Here is a 23,785-nt window from a genome sequence, read left to right as displayed (position 1 = left end):
ATGGAGATTACGTTGAAAAATAGTGTTGTGTAGCTAAAAGATTGGGGAATAACCTGGTGTATTTCAATGCTGAATAAAACAACCCCTGTTTCAGAAAAAAAATGTGTTGCATTACTTATTGAACTGCCCTCGTACTTTATGGGTGGACTACGCTAAGTATTCTTCCAATTAATCTCAGTCTGGGACTTACCTTTTCTATGAGTAGTATTATGTTGTTCTTCCAGTTTAAATCACTTCGCACACTCCCACGCATTTAATGGATGACTGTTTCTAGCAATTGATTTCTCTGTTGGAATGGAAGCATTGGTGTGTCGGAGATGAGGAACTTCACAGCCCGAAAAGTCTCATCTGCTCCAGCACTCTTCAGACCGTAGACGGTTTCGGCGAACATTGAGTCAAAGATTTGGGCCTTCAGTCCAGTAAGAGAGATTTCATGTCTGTAAGAGCCACTCGCCCCACTCCTTGATAGCCGTCTATGATAGCAGCATCGTCGTAGACCAGATGCAGATAGAACTGTGTACCAAAGTTAATCGTTAAATGAAATGTTATATTCATTGTCATTTAGTACTATTCAAGAAATAAACAGTTATCAATGTGTTCAGTGGCAGTACTAAATATGTATTATCATTCATGTGAGGCTGGATTGCATTCAGTTAAACAATCGTTTATTAAAGAGTTTTACTAAACTGAACTAACATTCTTCATATGTGTTACACGAGGAGCGTTCAAAAAATAATGGAACCAAATTTTTCTGAAAGCACTTTGATTTTATTCATCATCCAATACACCATATTACACTACTGGCCATTAAAATTGCTACACCAAGAAGAAATGCAGATGATAAACGGGTATTCATTGGACAAATATATTATGCTACAACTGACATGTCATCACATTTTCACGCAATTTGGGTGCATAGGTCCTGAGAAATCAGTACCCAGAACAACCACCTCTGGCCGTAATAAGCCTTGAAACGCCTGGGCATAGAGTCAAACAGAGCTTGGATGGCGTGTACACGTACAGCTGCCCATGCAGCTTCAACACGATACCACAGTTCATCAAGAGTAGTGACTGGCGTATTGTGACGAGCCAGTTGCTCGGCCACCATGGACCAGATGTTTTCAATTGGTGAGAGATCTGGAGAATGTTCTGGCCAGGGCAGCAGTTGAATATTTTCTGTATCCAGAAAGGCCCGTACAGGACCTGCAATATGCGGTCGTGCATTATCCTGCTGAAATGTAAGGTTTCGAAGGAATCGAATGAAGGGTAGAGCCTCGGATCGTAACACATCTGAAATCCAACGTCCACTGTTCAAAGTGCCGTCAATGCGACCAAGAGCTGACCGAGACGTGTAACCAATGGCACCCCATACCATCACGCCGGGTGATATGCCAGTATGGCGATGACGAATACACGCTCCAATGTGCGTTCACCGCGATGTCGCAAAACACGGATGCGACTATCATAATGTTGTAAACAGAACCTGGATTCATCCGAAAAAATGACATTTGCCATTCGTGCACCCAGGTTGTCGTTGAGTACACCATCGCAGGCGCTCCTGTCTGTGATGCAGCGTCAAGGGTAACCGCAGCGATGGTCTCCGAGCTGATAGTCCATGTTACTGCAAACGTCGTCGAACTGTTCGTGCAGATGGTTGTTGTCTTGCAAACGTCCCCATCTGTTGACTCAGGGATGTGGCTGCACGATCCGTTACAGCCATGCGGATAAGATGCCTGTCATCTCGACTGCTAGTGATACGAGGCCGTTGGGATCGGAATTCCGTATTACCCTCCTGAACCCACCGATTCCATATGCTGCTAATAGTCATTGGATCTCGACCAACGCGAGCAGCATGTCGCGATACGATAAACCGCAATCGCGATAGGCTACAATCCGACCTTTATGAAAGTCGGATACCTGGTGGTACGCATTTATCCTCCTTACACCAGGCGACGCCGGTCAACTGTTGTTTGTGTATGAGAAATCGGTTGGAAACTTTCCTCAAGTCAACACGTTGTGTGAAAGCTCTGAAAAGCTAATCATTTGCATATCACAGCATCTTCTTCCTGTCGGTTAAATTTCGCGTCTCGTCCAACGACTCACCTTGCTTTTGTTTACTGCCAGATCTCCGTAAACTTTCTGCAAGCTCCTATGAATATCTGCGATGCTGCGGTTTTATGCCAAAAGAAACGCAATAACAGCTCCCTGTTTGGAACGTACCTCTCTTATAGAAGCCACTGAGAAGGCTATGCATAGCGCCCTCACATATCGGAACTTTGTGAGACTACAGGGGCTGAAGGGAGAATACTTGCAATGTTCCACAACAAATTCGACATTTTTCAATGGAAATTGGCCTAGAAAAAATTTGTTGCATTATTTATTAAACGACCCTCGTAATAATCATTCGACATCCTCCAGAAGTGAAGTTATTGAACAGCCATCTAGATTACTACGCTGTATATAAAAGAAGACATATTTATTCCGTGCAAATCGCGAACCTACCTACCAACCTTCCTCTCCACACGGTAATCCTGAGAGCAAAGCCAGCGCAAAAAAGAACTGAAGCAAAAAGTAGAGCTTCCCATTTCATCAGAGGCAGAGGTCTTTGGGCTTATTGCGTTTCTTTAATCTGCAGACCTTGTCGTCTCGCGCAAATTCAATAAGAGCTAGCTGCTTGTTAAGTTGCACCGGGCGCCATATTGCCGGCTTGCTTCTCGTGGCAGCAATTTGGAGAGGCGGAGCTGCGCGACGGAGCAACGTCGTCTGCCCGGAGAGCCCTCGCGCGATCCGTCGCTGCAGAATGGTTTACAAAAGGAACAGCCAGCACGAGCATCGCCCGGCCTCGAGCCTAATTTGTATCAAAATACCTCACAGGTAGTCTCTCTCCTATCCGCCTGAATTCGCTCGCATTGCATACGCTTGTTAAAAACTTGTGTTGTGACATATAAATCGCAAGCATCAAGATTTGTGTCACCTCCTAATATAAAGTGGCTGTTGAAGAGAAAATACGGTAGATGGCAGAGAAGCGCAATAGGGTTCAGTTGGATAAGCAAACGATTTGACGTTGGCATTGTAGACAGTAACAGTAACCTCTGTCTCACTGGATATGATGCCAATACCTGTAATGACGTGTATAAAAAAGCTTTCCGATGCAGAGATTGGCAACTTGCTCCATACGCACTTTACTTACTTTACACATGGGAAGGTCCTTATGTACCGTACGCCTGCTCTGCGAGACTCTTCCATTTCTTACCGTTGAGCGCATTCTTTCGGCTGAGTACACTGTTTCCCCATTTGGTATCGATGTTCATGCCACCTGTGCGCTGCCAGATGTTATCTCGCCACCTAATTTTGGGTCTTCCTATTCCTCTTGAACCATCTACTGTTTTGCAAAATGCTATACTAGATAGTCTACACTCCATCACTCCTGCTACACCGGCTACCCAGTTCAACCTTCTCTTCTTTACCACTTCGACGGTATTGTGGTGTTTGAACCGTTCTCTTAATTCTTCATGTTTTCCATATCCTCAGCCGGCAGCGGTGACCGAGCGGTTCTAGGCACTTCAGTACGGAACAGCGCGACTGCAACGGTCGCAGGTTCGAATCCTGCCTCGGGCATGGATGTGTGTGATTTCCTTAGGTTAGTTACGTTTAAGTAGTTCTAAGTTCTAGGGGACTGATGACCTCAGCAGTTAAGTCCCATAGTTCTCAGAGCCATTTGAACCATTCATATCCTCTATTCCATGTTATTTTTATCATATACAGGTCCAAAAGTTATCCTTAATATTTTTCTTTTGAATGTAAGCAGTTTTTGTTCATTTTTTTCTAAATATTAATGATTCAAATTCATACGATTTTTCCCGGTATAATCGTCGATCGATAGAAGCGAATTTTGAAGTTAGGACTAAGTGATATTTTCTTCCGAATTCTGATGAAACCAAAAAATGTTTCGTTCGCTTTTGCTAGATGGGCATCAATTTCTATATCCATTCTATTGGTGTTACTAGAAAGACTGCCTAAGTACCTCATAGCGGTCAACAGTCTTGGAAATGAACCCATCTACATTCAAAGGAGCATCACTTTTGATTTTCTTATTTATGACCAAGTATTCTGTCTTTTCTTCTTTAACACGTATTCCTGTTTTCTCAGTGATATTGCAATAGTTTTGCATCATTCTGAATAATTGTGTTTTGGAATTACGTTTATTAGTGCTACAACATCTGCGTAGGCAAGTCTAACTGGGTTCACCTCGTGCAGTTGGATCTCTTGCGGATCAACTGTACTAAATTACCTACTGATCTTCTCCAAGACGAGATTAAATAAAATAGGTGAAATAGCATCCCCCTGTCTTAGTCCAGTGTACGTCATAAAGTTTTAAATTTCTCCTACACAGAAAAAGAAAATTATATACTTCACAAAACGAGTGACGTAGTGTGCTGTGACTACAATGTCAATAATTCACGATTAGACTCAGTGAACTCATACAAATATGTTGGTGTGGTAGTTTGTTACACCGACTTCCGTGACGCTCACTGTGAGTCAAAGACATATGTGGCCATGAGTATCTCCCTTCTGTATATGCACTCTTTACAATCGTTGTTTGGTTCAGATGGTTCTGAGCATCATGGGACTTAACATCTGAGGTCATCAGTCCCCTAAACTTAGAACTACTTAAACCTAACTAACCTAAGGACAGCACACACATCCATGCCCGAGGCAGGATTCGAACTTGCTATTGGTACAATACACATCAGCAATATTTTTGGATGGATGCAATATTCTTCCAAATAACAAAAGTCAGTTATCTGCCTTACGTACGAAGGAAAATCTAATTGGCAATAACCCAACGAAGGCCTACTTAAAGAGTTTCGAGAACTAGTATTAGGTGAAGAATCTGGAAATACTCATCAGATCCCTACGTATCGCTCCCGTAGGAACTGTGAAGACAAGATTAGACGAATTGCAGCATGCACACAGACATTTAAGCAATCATTTTTCCTGCGCTTCATACACGATTGGAACGGTGATCTACCTTAACACATGGTACTATGGGAAGTACACTCTTCCATGAACACAGAGTAACTTCCTGATACATTGAAACTGTGTGCCGGACCGAAATCTGAACCCTGGACCTTTGCATTTCCCGGGCAAGAACTCCACCAACTGAGTTACCCGAGCATGACTCATGACACATCCTCACAGTTTTACTTCCGCCAGCACCTTGTCGCCTGCATTCCAAACTTCACAGAAGTTTTCCGGCCAGATTGGCGCCACCCCTTGCGCTTCTTGCGTGGGACTGTCCGGTTGGCTATTTTCAAAATTCTCTTAAGAGGTGATTTCGAAGATTCGACCTCCTTTTGTTCTTGGCGTGCCCACTGGTTACTCAGTTTGGTCAGATGATGCAAGTTTAGACGTGATTATTTCCATGGGGACTCCAGGGAGTGTAGAGGAGGAACGCTTTTGACACTCTGGATCCAGATTTCGATCGGCACAGGTGTTCCTTCATGACTGGCGAACGTAAATGTCATAGAGATCCTTCGAGGCGACAATTTTCATTTTAATCAAATGAAACTATATGGTTCAGAGACCTTGTCGAGTCTCAAACATCTGTGATGTATACATGCACAGTCAAGCGACTAATGAAAATTTGTGCCAAGGTCAGGATGCGAACCTGGGTCTACTGCCCAATGGGCAGATGTGCTACCCACTATGCTACCCTGACTTAGCGACTTTGCACAACTACATGGACTGCCCTGGCAGGCCTCTCTGTCATCCAAGTTCCCACTCACCCATCAGCCCAATTGGTATTCCTCCTAAACTCGAACAACTAACAGCATTGCAGAGACTATCAGCTGTATTTGAACAGCATCGAAAGGAACAGGGCATCCTGCCTGAAACCCTGGCATAGCTTCTTTAATCAAATGAAACTATGTGGTTGTAGAGACCTTCTGAAGTCTCAAACATGTATGATGTACGCTGAAGAGCCAAATAAACTGGTACATATGCCTAATATCGTGTAGGGTCCCCGCGAGCACTCAGAAATGTCGCAACACGACATGCTTGGACTCGACTAATCTCAGATGTAGAGCTGGAGGGAACTGACACCATGACCTTGCACGACTGTCGATAAATCCGTAGGAGTACGAGGGGTGGAAATCTGTTCTGAACAGCACGTTGCAAAGCATCCAATATATGCTCAATAAAGCTCATGTATGGGGAGTTTGGTGGCCAGCCAAAATCTTTAAACTCTGAGGACTGTTCATGGATCCACTCTGTATCAATTCTGGACGTTGGGGCGTCGCATTGTCCTACTGGAATTACTGAAGTCCGTCATAGTGCACAATGGACATGAATTGATGCAGGTGATCAAGCAGGATGCTTACGTAATTGTCATCTGTCAGAGTCGTATCTAGACGTATCAGTGGTCCCATATCACTCCAACTGCACATGCCCCACGCCATTATAGAGCCTTCGGCTCCGAAAGCCCATAGTGATGATGTTTCGTTGAATGGTTCGCACGCGAACACTTGTTGATGGCCCAGCACTGAAATCGTAGCAATTTGCGGAAGGGTTGCACTTCTTTCGTGTTGGACGATTTTCTTCAGTCTCCTTTTCTTGCAGAATCTTTTTCCGGCAGAAGCGATGTCGGAAATTTGATGTTTTACCGGATTCCTGATATTTACGGTACACTTGTGAAATGGTCGTACGGAAAATCCCCACTTCATCGCTACATCGTAGATGCTATATCCCATCGCTCGTGCGCCGACCGTAACATCACGTTCAAACTCACTTAAATCTTGATAACCTATCATTGTAGCAGCGGTAACCGATCTAACAACTGCGCCGAACATTATACAGGCGTTGCTGACTGCAGAGCCGTATTCTGCTTATTTGAATATGTCTGTATTTCAACACGCGTGCCTATACCAGTTCTTTGGCGCTTCAGTGTACTTGTATACGCGGACTGAAGCGACAAACGAAAATTTGTACCAGATTTGATTTTGTTTTACCAGTTCCCTGCGACCCACTCACAAGTGTTTAATGTCTAATGAAAGCAATTCTTTCTCAACTTCATTAATGGTGTTTCTTTTTCATATGTAAATATCCTTTTTCTTTTCTCATTTGTGTGCTCATGAGAGATTAAACTGAGAAAATATGGACTTCTTGTATCGTATCCATAGTCAGACAATCCCTGCCCTATCATTTAATAATTTTTGCAAAACCAGCACTAATGGTTCAGTTAAGGAACAATTGTGTGTTATCCGTTGGTCTAAATTTTTATATTATTAGTGTGGAAACATCGAGAGCGTACTGATTCCCTATAGTGTAGACGGGATCAGGCATTGAAACGATAAGTTAAGTTGAGACTCACGACCGGCAGCTTTCAAGAACAGGTCGTTCTCTCTTTGTCATGTGGTGATACCAGGTATTACAAATTGCATGCATTTTCTATGGTGATTTAGTGGACGAGTCTAAATGCAACAGGGTGCCCTCGTGTTCGTCAAAGCTGGAACGTGCAGGTAGAGTTTTCTGACGACGGCTGTTGTGAGCTCGGAAGGCAGAGTACTCACAGTGAATATGTAAAATAAATGGCTAAACATTGCCACTAATAACGTTCAACTACATCTTGGTTCATGTTCAAGGTAATATTATTAAGTAGGCTCAAGTCATCATACGAAAAATACTCCCGTAACAAAATAGAGCCATCTCCAACCTGACTATACCCTTCACACAGCTTGGGTTTTGCTTGTTTATTTGGGTCACACATGTAGTTCCGTAGGACCAAATCAGGGAGATAGTCCCTTTGGACGTTTAACGAGTCGGTACATGAAACAAACGTAAATAAAATAAAATGTAGACGAATCCTAAGGAGATGACAAGCGGTGAAATATATTACCATAATCAGTAGGAACTTGCCGACATAATAGAAGTAAAGATCCACGAGGAAATTCTTCACTGGAGACCTGCATGTGCGAGCATTACTGAATACTGCAGATCACTTCACTCCTTTCTGCACAAGGGTCAAGGAGGTGTGATCCAAATACAGATTCCATTTCTGCCTGCAGTTAAATGAGTGAAAACTGCTTATTCCTGGGAATAAGTTCATATTATTAAGAACATACGACATTAAAGAAAATAAATATTGAGAGGCCAATGTCAGAATTCGCAGATTCCTGGATAGGGGCCAACAAGTTGTTTGCATACTTTCACCACATATTGCTCAAACTGACCATTTCTGAGCAAAATGAGAAGAGTTACCCCAGAATATAACGCCGTATATTAGAAGCGAATGGAAATAAGCAAAGTAGATAATTTTCGTGTTAGACCGTCACTTATTGCAGATTCTATTTTGATGGTAAATATAGCAGCATTCAGTTTTTTATAAGATCCTGAACACGGGGGGTTAAACGCCTCATTGGGCTGCCAGTACACTTGACGTGCTGAGTCATTTAAAAAGAGACAAAATCATAGCCCTTCGGACCACAAAGATGCCTCCCACCTGCTACTGTCCAGAGTCTGTTTTGATGGAACCGTTAAAGGCCACAGTGAGTAATGGCCTTATTCGAGATACCCAACCCCAAAAGTCCATTCTGTGCAGTTTTCTTCCAAGTATTCGCTTTTAAACTGGTTGAGAAGCACTCACACTCACTGACAACTGTGATTCTTGTCGAGGTGAGACACCCTCCTTTCCCTGTTAGATAAGATTCTTACAACCACTGTCCCAACCTCATGTTACATATCTGCGAGTTGCAGACACGTTGAAGGGAACTGTCCATTCTCCAGCAAATCAGGCAGTTTACTTCACGTTTGTGATAACCATCACGTCCAAAGATCACTTTTTACGTCTTGAAACACATGACTGATACCACCACTCAGCTCACCTTTGGCGGCAGTCGAAACATTGCGTGTCAAACTCTTGAAGTGCGCCGAAATCAAATACATTAAGGGGCGCTGAATCAGGAGAACGTGCTGGTCGCGCAACAGGTCCTGCTCAACCTGTTGATTGCTCCCTAAAGTCTACAGTTAGCTGTGACCTGGATCAATACTGAAGTATGCTGACGCTCTGTGGTGTCTCCGCCAGACACCACACATGCTAGGTGGTAGCCTTTAAATCGGCCGCGGTCCGCTAGTATACGTCGGACCCGCGTGTCGTCACTATCAGTGATAGCAGACCGAGCGCCGCCACACGGCAGGTCTAGAGAGACTTCCTAGCACTCGCCTCAGTTGTACAGCCGACTTTGCTAGCGATGGTTCACTGACAAATTACGTTCTCATTTGCCGAGACGCTAGTTAGCATAGCCTTCAGCTACGTCATTTGCTACGACCTAGCAAGACGCCATTATCAATTGCTATTTATCTTGTGATGCATGTATCGTCAGACAGAAGTTCACCAATTATGGATTAAAGTTAAGTATTCCAGAAGCTACGTACTATTTTTGCTATTATAACACCTTGACCTGTTCCAGACCTCACGCCAGCCTGCGTGAGCTTAACGCGTGCCCTTCAGCTTGCCGTCCTTGTGGATTGGCTGTCTTGCCAGTCCACAAAACGCTCCATCAGATTGACTACAAACAAAAAACGAAGCTGTGTCCAGTAGTGTTGTAAGCAAATACTGTCAGTAAACTGCTCTTGTAATACTTGTCATAAATATAGATCCAACGGGAACGCCAAATGTTCGCGAGAAACACTTGTCATTTGTTGGTGAGGTCTAACAGGAATACATATATACCGGGGGATCAAAAAGTCAGTATAAATTTGAAAACTTCATAAACCACAGAATAATGTAGATAGAGAGGTAAAAATTGACACACATGCTTGGAATGACATGGGGTTTTATTAGAACCTCCCCATATTGCTAGACGCGTGAAAGATCTCTTGCGCGTGTCTTTGGTGATGATCGTGTGCTCAGCCGCCACTTTCGTCATGCTTGGCCTCCCAGGTCCCCAGACCTCAGTCCGTGCGATTATTGGCTTTGGTGTTACCTGAAGTCTCAAGTGTATCGTGATCCACCGACATCTCTAGGGATGCTGAAAGACAACATCCGACGCTAATGCCTCACCATAGCTCCGGACATGCTTTACAGTCCTGTTCACAAAATTATTCCTCTACTACAGCTATTGTTGAGGAATAATGTTGGACATATTGAGCGTTTCCTGTAAAGAACATCACCTTTTCATTGTCTTACTTTGTTATGCTAATTATTGTTATTCTGATCAGATGAAGCGCCATCTGCCGGACATTTTTTGAACTTTTGTATTTTTTTGGTTCTAATAAAACCCCATGTCATTCCAAACATGTGTGTCAATTTGTACCTCTCTATCTACATTATTCCGTGATTTATTCAGTTTTCAAATTTATACTGACTTTTTGATCACCATATATATATGACTGTGCAAATCACCATTATTCTTGAAATAGGCTTTATTTCTGAGTGCCACGAATATGTAGAAACATCATGATTAAATCTTGGTAGAGAAACACCTCGGTAAAAAAGCCATTAAAGGTGTGACGTTGGATCTCCCTATTGGCTGCAGCATCTGAAGTGATAAACGGCTCGATTGTATTGCTGTGCTGCGTTCCAAAATGGTTCAGTGACCTGCGCACATAGCAAAAAATCATAGCGCGTGAACTGTCTGGAAGTGCGTCACTAACCATATCGCTCATTGCATTCTACCAATGTTGTGACCTCAAATCATTCTTGCCCCATCAGCGTGCTTGGGACATAAACTCCTGGCTCCTCGGAAACTTAAATAAATGCAACAGGTTCTTTGATGGATATCCCCTGTTAGGTAATCTGACTGGGTAAAATACCGGATGGTTACAATTAAACTGACGGTGTTTCGAGTGCTGCGCTGCGACCTGTATACGTCGCAGGACGCTGCAACATTGTAGGTATGTTCATTAATCGGTGCACTCGCTGTGTATGCTGAAAAAAATAGTTCCCTTTTCTCCCACAGGTGTGCTGTAGTCAGTAAGAATGTTGTGTGGGTGCAGGAAAAAAGGGGAGAAACTACCAAACACATGATAACAATGGTTGTGGTATGTTTCTTAAGATATGGCAACAAGTTAAAACTGTTCAAAACTGTGCTGCATCCGTACCACGGCATGGTTGACAGCTGTTTGGCCGAGTGGTTCTAGGCGCTACAGTCTGGAACCGCGCGACCGCTACGGTCGCAGGTTCGAATCCTGCCTCGGGCATGGATGTGTGTGGTGTCCTTAGGTTAGTTAGGTTTAAGTAGTTCTAAGTTCTAGGGGACTGATGACCTCAGAAGTTAAGTCCCATAGTGCTCAGAGCCATTTGAACCATTTTTTGACAGTTGCTCGCAGCATATCCTGTGTAATCAGAGTGATATATCGCCGTACGCTGTTTATCAGGACAGGAGGAGTCCGGACACGTCACTGGTAGACACGATCTTTCAGATATCCCCACAACCAGAAGTCACACGGATTTAGGTCGTCGGATCTGGACGGTCACACATTTTGAGATTGCCTAGAGATGACGCAGTCGTTACCGAAAGTGTCTCGAGGCAAGTCTTTCACCTGACCATCGACGTGTTGTGTCGCTCCATCTTACATGAAAACAATGGTGCGGACATAGCAGCGTTTCTGCAAAGCTTCAATCACGTTTGCACACTGATGTCCTTATGACGTTCAAATGGTTCAGAGCACTATGGGACTTAACCTCTGAGGTCATCAGTCCCCTAGAACTTAGAACTACTTAAACCTAACTAACCTAAGGACATCACACACACCCATGCCCGAGGCAGGATTCGAACCTGCGACCGCAGCGGTCGCTTGGTTCCAGACTGTAGCGCCTAGAACCGCTCGGTCACTCCGGCCGGCCCTTATGACGTGCAGATGTTACTGTACACCTAACAGGCCCGGGTATCATCTTCTTGAAGAAAATCGAACCAAGACTTAAGGAGCTTCTGAAACCACACCACACAGGCACATTAGCTGAGCGCAGTGGATGTTCCACCACAACGTGTGGCGGAGCAAAACCCTATGTGCAACAGTTCTGTGCTTTCACGGCACCGAGCGCAGTAAATATTTTTCGTCCACCCGAAGAATATTCCCCGGCCACATTTTATCCACTCCCATGCGTGCCAAAAAGTGAAGGGCAAAGTCACTGTAGCCTTGCATTGTAGCCTATCCTGATGCTTCATTTAGTGCAGATTCTGAATCTTGTAGAACCACAAGTCTACAATGTGCCGCAAAATTTTTTGAACTGTTGACCGGGAGAGACACATTTCCCGTGACACATTTCGAGCACTGCCTGCATAATTAAGCCATGTGCTGCACGGTCGGCTGTAACTACAGCAACCTCATCAACAACTGCCACGGGAACGGGCTGCCTCCCTATCCCTGCTGTACCACCTAAGTCGCCTGTTTCTTCGTATTCCTGGATCACATTCTTTCGCCCGTTTATTGACATGCGGCCTCTTCGCAGCTGTCTCTGCCGACGATATTCCCACAATGCAGCGGTGCGGATCTGATAAAAGAGCTTTACCAGCAGTGCACCGTGTTTCTTCTCGAAAGTCACTGCGTTTCGTACGGACTTCAGCTTCTTAAACTTTTACACCAACAGTCATTTCGCATAAGAAATCAACACAGGTCGCCAAGCAACAAACAGCAGACTGACATCAGCACACGAAACATTTCACATTCTCACTGCTTGCAGCGCCATATTTTCACCTGGTGGCAGAAAGTGGAACTATTATTTTTTCTCCATATTCCGTGAGCGCACCGCAAATGAACATACCTACGATGTCTGAGCGTCCTGTAATGCATACAGCTCGCACTGCAGCATTCGGAACACCGTCGGTTTAATTATAACCACCCGGTACTTGTCACCTCTTTAAAAAGCACACTGTTCACGTTGGAACACTGTAGACTGTAGTGGTACCAGGCGGTGACCTTCCAACGGTCCGATCCGTCATGGTAGTAAAGTGATGTGTAACTGCCACTCGGTTCTATTGGACCAGAGCAGATGTGGCAGAATTGTAGACAGTGGCTATCGTGTTTCGACATGCCCATGGCATCACCGTAAATGACGTTGCTCCATTTGTTGATTGGTGTATCAGTGTAGACTGTTCATCTTGTATACCAGGAATGGTGTACCACACGAACGAACCACGTAAGAACAGTGGACAGGGACTGGAGACGACATTCAACGTTTGCCAAGACAATCAGATTCAGTCCCAACAGGAATGCTGCTGTCAGTGGATACAAGCTATCTCAATTGGTTGCTGAGCGAAAATTGTGGCGGAATCCGTGTGCAACGGACATTTGGTACCGAGAACACACAAAATGCCATTGCTTGCAGCGTTAGATGGAGAACATGTCTTAAATCGGCTAAACAATATACAGGGTGGAGCAGAGGAAACGCATGCTTTTCACTATTGAATGACTGGGACACGGTTTGATAAAAATAATAAAAACAAGCATTGAGTGATAGTTTTTTAATGCAGTTTTGAAATATGCATACTTTAATCAGGTTCGAAAAATAGTGACTTGGAGATGTCGTCCTTCTTGCTGGATGCAAATTCGGATCATCCCCGAAAGTTACGCATGGCTCTCTCCGACATTTTATTCGGCACGGATTCAATGGAATTCTTCAGGTCATCGATTGTGCGAGGCTTGTTCATGTAGACCTTTGATTTTAAATATCCCCACAAAAAGAAGTCGCATATCGACAAATCGGGTGAGCGAGGGGGCCAGTAAACATCACCATATCTCGAAATAACATGTCCTGGGAACATTTGTCGAACAACTTCCACGGATGCTCTCGCCGTGTGAGCTGTGGCGCCGTCCTGCTGAAACCATATTTCTCTCGTGTTCACTTGACGCCTTTCAAGTTCTGGACGAAGAAAGTTTTTTAACATTTTAACGCAGCGCGCCGATGTCACAATAACTGCAGTTCCTTCCACTTCAAAAAAATTAGGCCCACCAATCCCCATCTTTGAAATGCAGCACCACACTGTTATCTTTAAACTGTGGGGAGGTCTTTGGTGTAATTCATGTGGGTTCTTCGGCCCCCAATACCGACAATTTTGAACATTGACGTAACCGTCTACATGAAAATGTGCTTCATGACTAGAATACTGTAGCATCTGCGTCTTCCATAAAAATTTCGTCCATTACGCGGCAAAACTCTCTGCACTGCACAAAACCCCCTTCACTAAGCTGCTGGACGATCATTATCTTGTACGGTTGAAACTTAAGATCATCATGTGAGATGCGGTGAAGCGAGCGACGTGACATACCCAGCGCTACAGCCTGTCGTCTAGCCGATCGTTTCGGACTAGCAACAACTGCCGTTTTCACTCGGTCTACATTTTCCGGAGAACGAACTGAACGGGGAAGACCAGGTGGTTTCTTTTTCATCACAGATCCAGTGCTTCTAAACACTGCAACCCATTGGAGTACAGTATTTCGATCAGGCGCTGCACCTCGACGCTCAAATCAAAAATTTTGACGGAAAAGACGTTGCACTGCGACTACGGAATCATTGTTTCTAAGTACTGCTCGACAACGAACACATGAAGCTGTACGCTCCAACGCTCGATAGCTACTGAAATTGCATTGTATGGGCAGTCTGCCAACATTCATTCAAGGTCAATACCCCCTCTCGTCATCGCGTACTAGCGGTTCAAAAAACATGCGTTTCCTCTGCTCCACCATGTAGAAGCTGGACACGTGCTGACTAAAGGCGAAAAGTGTTCTCTGACGATTTGCGATTTTGGCTCCTTTCAAATGATACAAGGCGTTGAGAGTACCGATGGCCGCATGGGGAGTAGACCAGCAGTATGTGGGGGGAGCAGTTCAAGACAGAGTTGGTTCTCTGATGTTTGGAGAAGTTTTTCGTACCATGACTTGGACCCAACCATTCATTATGGCGTGAACAATGAGCATGATGTTTATTTCAACATTGTTGGTGCCCAAGTGCTCATCATGATTAGTACGTTGTGGACACTCCTGGCTTCCAAAATGACAATGGCTGCATTCGTGTTCTGACGAACACTCATCCCATCGCACTTCGACTTGCCCGGTACATCACCCGATTCTTAGACGATAGCAGCTGTCTGGGAACTTACGAATTGGGGCTAAAAGTTAGCGATCTACACCCCTGCAATTCTGTTTCTCATGGGACCTCTTCATCAATGAGTTGCTTCAGCTGGATATGGCGTACCTGGTCTCTCCTCTTCGCCCATTGAGGCCATTACACTGGTTATATAAACCGTACATATCTGTTTGGGGTACGCGCGTGTAACCGAGGGTGTTAAAGCACCGGTGGAGAGATGGGAAGGTGCGCTGATCACGGATAGAATACACCAGATGGATTAACGACGACGGTCTGTTTGCCGCGCAGCCTGGATGTGACTTTTAGGTGGTGTTCCACATACGATTAGGTGAATACTGGGCTGGTACATTAGTCCCGCCACAGTTACACGATTCGCAAACATTTAGAAAGCTTTTGCACACTTTCATATGAATAACACTACACGCAGACGATTTTGGTTCACATATTTCGTCCCACGGGGTAACACGGTGGCGACAAGAAGGGCAACTGTCCACCCCCTTACGTCAACATGACACATCTGTTATTAACCATTCCGCCCCTGCGCAGATGCAGGACAAATTGTACGACATCTGAAGTTTTAAATTTCACGTCCAAGAAATCGTTCAGGCAGGACAGTCGTGCAAACATACCGTCGTTTGACCATCGAGCTGACTCCCGTATGGATCACATAGTAATAAGCATCCATGCCGTAGAGCAACTGAAGTAGTTGAAAACAAATAAGTCAGCAGATCCGGATGGGATCCCAATTCGGTTTTTCAAACAGTACTGTCCAGCATTGGCCCCTTATCTAGCTTGCATTTATTGTAATTCTCTCGCCCAACACAAAGTCTCAAGCGCCTGGAGAAGTGCGCAGGTGAGTCCTGTATATAAGAAGCCCAAAAGGGCAGATCCAGAAACTTGCAGATCAATATCCCTACCATTGGTTTGCTGCAGAACCCTTGAACACATTCTCAGTTCCAATATAACAAACTTTCTTGAGACCGAGAATCTGATGTCCACGAATCAGCAAGGTTTTAGAAAGCATCGCTCATGTGACACTCACCTTGCCCTTTTTTCAGGTGATATACTGAGAACTATGGATGAAAGACAACAGGCAGATTCCATATTTCTAGATTTGCGGGAAGTGTTTGTCACAATGCCCCATTGCAGGATGTTAAAGAAGGTACGAGCATATGGAATAGGTTCACAGAATTTCTTAAATAATAGAATGCAGTATGTTTTCCTTGACGGCAAGTGTTCATCAGAGACAAGGGTATCGTCAGGAGTGCCCCAGTCAAGTGTGATAGGCCCGCTATTATTCTCTGTACGGGGTGGTCCATTGATCGTGATCTGGCCAAATATCTCGCGAAATAAGCGTCAAACGAAAAAACTACAAAGAAAGAAACTCGTCTAGCTCGAAGGGGGGAACCAGATGGCGCTATGGTTGGCCCGGTAGATGGCGCTGCCATAGGTCAAACTGATATCAACTGCGTTTTTTTAAATAGGAACCCCCATTTTTATTACATATTCGTGTAGTACGTGAAGAAATATGAATGTTTTAGTTGGACCACTTTTTTCGCTTTGTGATAGATGGGCCTGTAATAATCACAAACATATGACTCACAACTTTAGACGAAGTGTTGGTAACAGGTAGGTTTCTTACATTAAAATACAGAACGTAGGTACGTTTGAATATTTCGGTTGTTCCAATGTGATACATGTACCTTTGTGAACTTCTCATTTCTGAGAACGCATGCTGCTACAGTGTGATTACCTATAAATACCACATTAATGCAATAAATGCTCAAAATGATGTCCGTCATCCTCAACGCATTTGGCAATACGTGTAACGACATTCTTCTCAACAGCGAGAAGTTCGCCTTCCGTAACGTTCGCACATGCATTGACAATGCCCTGACGCATGTTGTCAGGCGTTGTCGGTGGATCATGATAGCAAATATCCTTCAACTTTCCCCACAGAAAGAAATCCAGGGATGTCAGATCCGGTGAACGTGCGGGCCATGGTATGGTGCTTCGACGACCTATCCACCTGTCATGAAATATGCTATTCAGTAGCGGTGCAACATTGTGGATTATCCGTTGCCCAATTGTACTTATTATGCCGGTTTACGTTACCGCTGTTGGTGAATGACGCTTCGTCGCTAAATAGAACGCGTGCAAAAAATCTGCCTTCGTTCCGTAATTTCTCTTGTCCCCAGTGGCAGAACTGTACACGACGTTCAAAGTCGTCGCCATGCAATTCCTGGTGCATGGAAATATGGTACGGCTGCAATCGATGTTGGTGTAGTATCCTCAACACCGACGTTCTTCAGATTCCCGATTCTCGCGCAGTTTGTCTGCTACTGATGTGCGGATTAGTCGCGACAGCAGCTAAAACACCTACTTGGGCATCGTCATTTGTTGCAGGTCGTGGTTCGCGTTTCACACGTGGCTGAACACTTCCTGTTTCCTTAAACAACGTAACTATCCGTCCAACGGTTCTGACACTTGGATGATGTCGTCCAGGATACCGAGCAGCATACGTAGTACAAGCCCGTTGAGCATTTTGATCACAATAGCCATACATCAACTCGGTATTGACCTTTTCCGCAATTGGTAAAGGGTTCATTTTAACACGGGCAATGTATCACGAAGCAAATACCGTTCGCACTGGCGGAATGTTAACTGATACCACGTACTTATACGTTTGTGACTATTACAGCGCCATCTATCACAAAGCGAAAAAAGTGGTCCAACTAAAACATTCATATTTCTTTACGTACTACAGGAATATGTTATAAAAATGGGGGTTCCTACTTAAAAAAACGCAGTTGATATCCGTTTGATCTATGGCAGCGCCATCTAGCGGGCCAACCATAGCGCCATCTGGCTTCCCCCTTCAAGCTAGACAAGTTTCGTTCTTTGTAGTTTTTTCGAATGACGCTTATTTCGTGAGATATTTGGTCCGGTCACGATCAATGGACTACCCTGTATACGAAAATGATTTGGCGGACAGGATAAGCAGCAATCTCCGGTTGTTTGCTGATGATGCTATGGTGTGCGGTAAGTTGTCGAAGTTTAGTGACTGTTGGGGGACACAATATGACTTAGAAAAAAATTTCTGATTGGTGTAGTGAATGGCAGCTAGCTCTAAATGTAAGTTAATGCGGATGAGTAGGAAAAACAAATCCGTAATGTTGAGATACAGCATTAATGGGGTCCTGCTTGACAGAATCACGCAACTGCAAAGCGATATGAAGTGGAAAGAGCTCGTGAGGATCTTGGCACGGACGGCGAATGGTCGACTTCAGTTTATTTGGAGAATTCTAGAAAACTGTGGTACATCTGTAAAGGAGATTGCGTACGGGACGCTAGTGCGACCTGTTCTTGAGTACTGCTCGAGTGCTTGAGGTCCGTACCAGGTTGGATTAAAGGAAGACATCGAAGCAGTTCAGATGTGGACTGCAGGTAGGTTCGAACAACACGTGTTACAGAGGTGTTTCGGGAACTCAAATGGGAATCCCTGGAAGGGATGCGACGTTCACTTCGTGGAACACCATTGAGAAAATTTAGAGATCCGGCATTTGAAGCCGACTGCAGAACGACTCTACTGCCTCCAACAAACATTGCGCATAGGGGCCACGAAGATAAGATACGAGAAATTAAGGCTCCTACCGAGGCATATAGCCGCGCGGAATTAGTCGAGCGGTCTAGGCGCTACAGTCATGGACTGTGCGGCTGGTCCCGGCGGAGGTTCGAGTCCTCCCTCGGGCATGAGTGAGTGTGTTTGTCCTTAGGATAATTTAGGTTAAGTAGTGTGTAAGCTTAGGGACTGATGACCTTAGCAGTTAAGTCCCATAAGATTTCACACACATTTGAACATTTGAACCGAGGCATATAGATAGTCGTTTCTCGCTCGCTGTTTATGATAGTGGATTAGGAAAGGAAGTCACTAGTATTGGTTTATGGTACCGTCCGCGAGGCAACGTACGGTGGATTGCGGAATATCTATGTAGGTGTAGATATAGATGTAGAAAGACACGAGACAAGAAGATGGATCTCCTGGGGTGACTAATTTTTCGCACTGCGTGCTTAAGAAGGAAGTTTCTTGGTCTGTTCCTCGACAAAGGTACAAGTTACATCCTCCATAGATGGACGGCATCTATACCGTCTCTTTTTCTTGGCGTATATTGTACTCATATAAAACTTTGAATGAAGACGTTTGACTGAAAAACGGTTGTGCGTAGCCGGTCGCTGTGGCCGAGTGGTTCTTGGCGCTTCAGTCCGGAACCACGCTCCTGCTACGGTCGCAAGTTCCAATCCTGCCTCGCGCATGGATGTGTATGATGTCCTTAGGTTAGTTAGATTTAAGCAGTTGTAAGTCTAGGGGACTGATGACCTCAGATGTTAAGTCCCATAGTGCTCAGAGCCATTTGAACCATTTTTTAACCGGTGTGTCTTTTCCTTGTGTTTCCATTTGTTTACTCTCAACTGTAGCAAGTCGACGAGCTACGCTATCCTGGGCACCTCCACTTTGCGCTAGTACAGGAAAGTCAAAATCAGTTTATGGTGCTGCATTTTTAACAACGTCAGATATCCGTGAATGGGACATTGTGATACTTTTTGAACATGTCTTGAAGAGAGGAGGTGGATTACCCAGTAAAACATATAGGGCGCTACTCGAAAAAGAGGTACTGTTGTTCAGACTAGTATCGTCGTATCGGAAGTAGTTACAAGAGAGGCAAACCTACTGGTTAATGTCCGTCTGGCAGCTAAACAACATTTGTTTGATCCTTTTCTTTTCTTTTTTTTTTTTGATGAAATGTTATTTGAAATGGTGAAGATAAACGGGATACATGTATAATTTAAAACAAAAAATAATTTACCCTAGTTCTGTCGAGAAGTAGCTCGTCATGTTAGTTGAAAGGAACGTTTAGTGCAATTACTAGAATCAGAGCTCAGTAGATAACTGGCCATGGTGAAGATGCGTCTGTCGCAGTGGGCAGCAGCGGTAGGTGCCTCCAGGCTTTCCACTCATCAGCTGTCACAACAGGAGAGTGGGACGGAGAGAGAGAGAGAGGGAGAGAGCAGAGAATTAGCTGATGGACGAACTTATTCATCAGCCGCTCATCGCCTGCTGACGTCACTGATTGCACCCGCGCTGGCTGTTTCCCCGCATTGGCAGAGTAAACAGTCCACGTCCGTTGCTCGTTTTGTTCCCAGTCTGGCGCCGGAGGCAATTTCAGCTGACACGCGCTAACCGCATGGGCCCACTCCCCTCCGCACCATTTCTCTTAAACCAATAGTGCGCTTTGCTCGACCTCGAACAACTTCATACAACGAGGCGCTGAACTAAAATTTCGTCTCTTCCAGGAGACATTGCGCTAATACAGTATAAAACTTTCTCTAGATATAATAATAGCCTAATTTCGAAGAGGAAAAGTCTCCATAGATTTCTTCAGGTGTTTCACATCCAGCTGAAACCATCCAGGTCGCGGAGATGTTGATTACTACTTTTCATCAGCTGTTCCAAACAACTCCAGACATTCTCTGTGTAAATAAGATCTGCTTATTTAGTAGGCTAGTCAAGGTGCGATACTGTGCCACGTTCATCGAATGGGGAACGTATGTTTCAGCTTAAATGCAGATGCTAGACAAGCTTACAGAGAGCGCTCTTCTATTTGATCATGAACGTCACCTGTGCAATGTCCTCAATATGTTGCAGGTGTCGGTCGTGGTTCAGAACAGTGTTCTGGGTGGTTGTTAGTGCATTAGGTCGGAGTTAAGTGAATTCGAATGTGAGAAAATTGGTGTTGTTCATATGGCCAGATCTTCCACAACCACGAGAGTAGAAGTACACTACCGGCCATTAAAATTGCTACACCAAGAAGGAATGCAGATGATAAACGGGTATTCATTGGACAAATATGTTATACTAGAACTGACATGTGATTACATTTTCACGCAATTTCGGTGCGTAGATCCTGAGAAATCAGTACCCAGAACAACCACCTCTGGCCGTAATAACGGCCTTGATACGTCTGGGCATTGAGTCAAAAAGAGCTTGGATGGCGTGTACAGGTACAGCTGCCCATGCAGCTTCAACACGATACCACAGTTCATCCAGAGTAGTGACTGGAGTATTGTGACGATCTCGGCCACCATTGACCAGACGTTTTCAATTGGTGAGAGATCTGGAGAATGTGCTGGCCAGGGCAGCAGTCGAACATTTCCTGTGTCCAGAAAGGCCCGTACAGGACCTGCAACATGCGGTCGTGCTGAAATGTAGGGTTTCGCAGGGATCGAATGAAGGGTAGAGCCACGAGTCGTGACACATCTGTTCAAAGTGCCGTCAATGCGAACAAGAGGTGACCGACACGTGTAACCAATGGCACCCCATAGCATCACGCCGGGTGATACGCCAGTATGGCGATGACAAATACACGCTTCCAACGTACTTTCACCGCGATATCGCCAAACACGGATGCGACCATCATGATGCTGTAAACAGAACCTGGCTTCATCCGAAAAAATGACGTTTTGCCACTCGTGCACCCAGGTTCGTCGTTGAGTACACCATCGCAGGCACACCTGTCTGTGATGCAGCGTCAAGGGTAACCGCAGCCATGGTCTCCGAGCTGATAGTCAATGCTGCTGCAAACGTTGTCGAACTGTTCGTGGAGATGGTTGTTGTCTTGGAAACGTCCCCATCTGTTGACTCAGGGATCGAGACGTGGCTGCACTATCCGCTACAACCATGCGGATAAGATGCTTGTCATCTCGACTGCTAGTGATACGAGGCCGTTGGGATCCAGCACGGCGTTCCGTGTTACCCTCCTGAACCCACCCATTCCACATTCTGCTAACAGTCATTGGATCTCGAACAACGCGAGCAGCAATGTCGCGATACGATAAACCGCAATCGCGATAGGCTACAATCCGACCTTTCTCAAAGTCGAAAACGTGATGGTACGCATTTCTCCTCCTTACACGAGGCATCACAACAACGTTTCACCAGGCAGCGCCGGTCAACTGCTGTTTGTGTATGAGAAATCGGTTGGAAACTTTCGTCATGTCAGCACGTTGTAGGTGTCGCCACCGGCGCCAACCTTGTGTGAATGCTCTGAAAAGCTAATCATTTGCATGTCACAGCATCTTCTTCCTGTCGGTTAAATTTCGCATCTGTAGCACGTCATCTTCGTGTTGTAGCAATTTGAATGGCCAGTAGTGTATTTGGAGTTTCAAAAGCACTGTATCGAAGATTTATACCGCTTATAGGAAAAGCAGGAAACGTCATCCTTAACAACTATCTTTGGAGCAATGGAAGAAAATCATTTGGTCGGATGAGTCTTATTTCAAACTGTTCCCAACTTCTGGCTGAGCTTATATCCAAAGAGCGAAACACTAAGTGCTTGATTGAGCTGTCGGTGTATTTGAAGCCTAGCATTATTCGAAACGAAGGAAACTGTGACTCGTCGGATCCTGCTTCTCGCGTTCGTACCGTCCAGTTTCTTCCGACTCCAGTGCTGGAGCCACATGCACTATGTTTCTCGGTTGAGGATCCTTGGCGCGAACAGCCCGGTTGAAGTTATCCCACTTAATCTAGATTAAGTTTAAACCAGGGGAGTTTCAGGGTCAGGGGAGTATGGCAAACTCATCCTGGTGGTGTTTGTACCATGCATGTACACTGAGAGCTGAGCGACACGTTGCATTGTCCTGCTGGTAGATGCGAACGTGCCGAGGAATGGTAAACAATGTATGGGTGGACATAGTCCCCAAGGATAGATTCATTGACGCATTGTGCGTTCCAGAACGACGAGATCACCCACGAAATACCACGAAAATGTTCCACAGCCCACTAAGCATGCAGGATGTTTACATTCAGGCGTTTCACGCCGACAGCCATCTGTCCGATAGAGCCTGACACGAGATTCATCTGTTACCATTCAGTGGACGCTCAGTTTCGGTACTGTCGTGCAGAATTCAGCCTTCGTCGCTGACGAACGGTAGTCAGCATGGGTGCACGAACCAGGTGCCTGATGTAGTGACCCATATGCACGTCTACTGACCCATATACATCTTCGCAGTTGTTATCAAAGCGCCATTTTGCTATCATTGACAGGAGATCTCAAGTTGATTCCGTGTTTCTGGATTTCCGGAAGGCTTTTGACACCGTTCCTCACAAGCGACTTCTAATCAAGCTGCGGGCCTATGGAGTATCGTCTCAGTTGTGCGACTGGATTCGTGATTTCCTGTCAGCGAGGTCGCAGTTCGTAGTAATAGACGGCAAATCATCGAGTAAAACTGAAGTGATATCAGGTGCTCCCCAGGGAAGCGTCCTGGGACCTCTGCTGTTCCTGATCTATATAAATGACCTGGGTGACAATCTGAGCAGTTCTCTTAGGTTGTTCGCAGATGATGCTGTAATTTACCGTCTAGTAAGGTCATCCGAAGACCAGTATCAGTTGCAAAGCGATTTAGAAAAGATTGCTGGATGGTGTGGCAGGTGGCAGTTGACGCTAAATAACGAAAAGTGTGAGGTGATCCACATGAGTTCCAAAAGAAATCCGTTGGAATTCGATTACTCGATAAATAGTACAATTCTCAAGGCTGTCAATTCAACTAAGTACCTGGGTGTAAAAATTACGAACAACTTCAGTTGGAAAGACCACATAGATAATATTGTGGGGAAGGCGAGCCAAAGGTTGCGTTTCATTGGCA

Source organism: Schistocerca serialis, chromosome 7 (assembly GCF_023864345.2).
Source record: "Schistocerca serialis cubense isolate TAMUIC-IGC-003099 chromosome 7, iqSchSeri2.2, whole genome shotgun sequence".
Lineage (NCBI taxonomy): Eukaryota > Metazoa > Arthropoda > Insecta > Orthoptera > Acrididae > Schistocerca > Schistocerca serialis.
The sequence above is the reverse complement of the archived record's forward strand: the minus strand, read 5'-3'. Positions refer to the sequence as shown.